Raw genomic sequence first — 3,910 nt, 5'->3', positions numbered from 1 at the left:
CCCCCCCCCCATATAGTAATGTGCCACAAACAGGAAGTTAATATCACCAACCAGTCCCATTTTATTAAGGTGCATCCATATAAATGGCCGACCCTGTACATCACTGCCTTTCATGCCAGAGTTCAGGACTTTTTGGAGACAATTCGGTCAAACTTTAAAAATAACATTAACTGCACTCTCATGTAACGTCTTGTCTGTTAGCGCTCAGAGTTTGTGTTTTCAATGACTCTCAGCTACTATCACACCAAATTTTAGATCAAAATTTATAAAACATGCTGAGTTTTAGACCATTGTTGGTTTGCCTAATATCTATTAGCTGTGGCGGCCATCTTGAATAGGATCAAGATCAAAAGTTAATTATTTGTAGATGCACAACCAATGATTGCTTTCTGGGCGTTTCATTAAAATCTGTCCAGTGGTTCATGAGATATTTTGCGAACAGAAAAACATGGCTGCCACCTACAGTAAGTGCTAAAGTTTTAAGTAAAGTATTGTGAATAAATCAGCTAATACAGCACCAAATCTTAGCACATTATCTGTAAACTTCATTGAATTATAGTCATTTTTGTGTTTTAAAAGGAGACCATCTTTTATGGGGTTGGCTCTAAAAGTTAATCAGTTGTAGATGTGCATCCAGAGATTATTTCCTGAAAGTTTCAATAAAATATGCTCTGTGGGTCATGAGATATTTTGCTAACAGACACACATGCAACCAAAAACATAATTATCCGCCTTTCAGCAGCGAGCGATAACAAATATAATGCATGAATTCCCATTGAGACGCTGATGCGATGAAGTTTTCTGTCTTTGATTTGTGCTTCATGGCATCATACATAAACTGAACAGCTTGGGTTATAAAATATTCATAAGCAGTGGAAACATTTGCAGCATCTCGAGACGTAAATAAACTATTCAGGTTTAAAACCATCTTCTATAGATGCTCATTTAAGTGTGTGAGGAGATCACAGCGACGGAGAAGCTTCACAAAAGGACCTTCAAAAACCGACGGCTTTCAGGTTGAAAGGGATTGAACTCCGTCGATGAAATAAATGAAAAAAAATGCAAAACGAGCCGGATTGTAAAACTTTACCCGCCGTAGTTTATGTGTTTCATTCATTTTCTGAGTAACAGAGGACGTTTTGAAAGTTTCCCAGTGAAACAGAACCAAATGGCTTGAAATAGCTCCAGCAGTCCTCTGAGAGATTTGCCGGCGGAGGAATTGGCTGCCTTTTATGGCCCGGCCTTGGAGAGCACTTAGGACAATACATTACAATAATTAAATTTCAAGGTGGCCAAGAAGCGGAAAGCAAGAAAAATTGGAATTTAATGCCTGCTTCTCCCTCACTCATGCCTGATGTGGTTGTCGTTGCATTTTTAGCAACATGAGGGCCAGAGAAAGGGCAGAGTGGGAAAAGCACCGAGGTGATGCACACCTTCCTCCCGGGACGACATTTTTTCTCTGTATGCTTCGCCACGCAGCTCCAAACCAAAGTGAGACATTTTTCCTTTCACGTCTCGTCTTTCTCACAACCTCACAAGTAAAAAAAAAAGTTTTCTCCAGGCTTGGTTAATATGGAGTTTGTAATGAATACATATCTTTATCTGGCGTCCACCCTAACAACGCTGGCTGCAGCCTAAAATAAATAAAAAACAAACACGGCAAGGGAATAATTTCATTTCTCTAAAGAAAAATTTGAGCTTGAAGATGCGAGCTGCCAAAGGGGTTTGTGAATAAACTTCATCTCATAACTCAGATGTAAGAAAGAAGGAAAGAAACAGACTGAGTGTTAATGGGCCATCAGAGGCTCTTGAAGTGACGGTTCAGATCTTTGGAAAGGGGAGTTGTGTAAAACAATATCTTACCTGTTGTAGATAGCTCCTTGAATGGCCTCAGTTCAGAGAAACAGTTTAATTCTGACCAGACTGAAGAGCTAACGGCTAAAAGCTAAAACCAAAGTGGATTAAAGCGGTCTTACAACAACTCCAATCTCAAAAATATTCATAATCATTTACGAGAACGCTGTTTTATAAACTTTTGCATCACTTGAAATTTCAAATTGCACATTTTTAAATATAGAAATCTTCCCTTTCTGATGAGCTGGTGGGTACACTGAGGTTTGAAGGTTCCTTAAAAAATATTGTTCTGTTCGGCTACTTTTAACTAGCTCTTTGCTACGTCTAATTTTAAGGGTGTATTTTAATAGTTTTTACTTTTTAGTAGCTCTTTGCCATTTCTACCTTTATGCCTTTTGATACTTTGAGCTTTTAGCTACCATTTTTGCTTCTTTTAGCTTGTAGCTAGCTATTAATACTTGTAGCTTTAAGTGGGTCTTGACACTTGTTGCTTTTAGCTAACCTTTCGATACTTTTAGCTACCATTTTTGCTTCTTTTAGTTTGTCGCTAGTGATATGTGTCTTTGGCATTTTGCACAAAAATCAATTTCTCTGGTTTTGGTTTTTGTTTTTATTTCTTGAAATTTTAGCTTTGTCTACACGTGTGACTTGTTTTAAAATCTAATGAGACTTAATTTCATTTTCCTGTTAAGGTATGGACAAAACCCTCACTTCTCAAGTGCCCTGCATCAAGATAGTCCACGATCCATACCAATAAAAGACAATCAATAGATTTGTAACACAGGTACATTTTGTGATTACAATCAGATTTAATTCCCCTACAAGCTCCCATCGATCCAGCTGTCGCATGAAGGAATTTGATATCTTGACTTGCCAATCGATGCCAGAGCAACAACACTAGGTGTATTTTTGCTCCTCCCTGATTAAGATGTATTTTTTGGTGAAATGCTGCAGAGTGGACATCGTTTACGTCAGACTCGTTCCTCTAAAATAAACTCAACAACACGTTCGTGTTTCTCTGCCAATGAAAGCAGCGAAGGCTAAACTCGGAGGAGTTCGGGGGACGCGGCGCTTTTCAGAATCGGCTTGTTATGTATCTCAGGTAGGCTGCAGGTAATTTTGTTGTCAGGGCACACACAGTTTTTATAAATATGTATGAAGGCTTCTGGAGCAACCAGAATCTTTATAATCTACCTGTGTGTTCTGCAGAATAAAATATAATGCAAACATTTGAGGAGACTTTAGATATATATACTGTAAGACCCTGTGCTTTTTTTCTAGCGTGGATGTTTTTCCAGAAAGCTGAGATTTGTTACGTGCGTCCTTTGCCTCGGACTAATTATTGCCCACTGCAAAGAGGACTAACTATTAGAGCAGTGGTCTCCAATCCTGGTCCTCAGCGCCACCATCCTGCATGTTTTCCTTGTTTCTCTGCTCCAACACACCTGATTCAGTGGTTAAATCACCTCTTCATGTTCTGCAGAAGCCTGTTAATCACCCATTGATTTAAATCAGGTGTGTTGGACCAGAGGAACAAGTAAAACCTGCAGGATGGTGGCCCTGAGGACCAGGATTGGAGACTCCTGTATTAGAGTCAACTCTGTCTGTCTGGAAATATGAACCACTTACTGATTACTCTCAGAAAGTAATAATTGGATGTGCAACTGATTAACTTAAGGTTTGACAGTTATTTAAATAAACCTTTGCGGTTGTAGTAATTGAGACTAAGTCACAACACAGACGTCAGAAGGTACTCACTGTGCAAGATGTTTGATTAAAACTTTAGCATTAACTGTTGGAACCAGCGGTGGAAATTAAAAATGTTTTACCAGCCACTCAAATATTTTACCAGCCACTATTTTTTGTTGTGACAAAAAGTTATTTCATATGATGATGATGGAGGTGGGTGGGAGCAGTCGTGGTGCCCTACAAGCTGAACAACACCTCTTTCTGGACACTGCATGGAAATAACTAGATTTTTCTTATTTTATTTTTTTTATTTTAAGCCATTAAAAGATGCATATCTGTACATAAAAAAATTCAGACAAGTGAAATT

The 3,910-nt window shown here is 38.6% G+C and overlaps 1 protein-coding gene across 3 annotated transcripts in view; it reads right to left on the bottom strand.

Annotated features, from left to right (window-relative positions):
* The window catches only part of tmem132e (transmembrane protein 132E), a 409,273-nt gene that overhangs the window by 7,669 nt on the left and 397,694 nt on the right, over positions 1-3,910 (bottom strand). The window lies entirely within an intron of this gene.

Source organism: Kryptolebias marmoratus, linkage group LG13 (assembly GCF_001649575.2).
Source record: "Kryptolebias marmoratus isolate JLee-2015 linkage group LG13, ASM164957v2, whole genome shotgun sequence".
Taxonomy (NCBI): Eukaryota; Metazoa; Chordata; class Actinopteri; order Cyprinodontiformes; family Rivulidae; genus Kryptolebias; species Kryptolebias marmoratus.
This window is presented reverse-complemented; position numbering and strand designations above follow the sequence as displayed.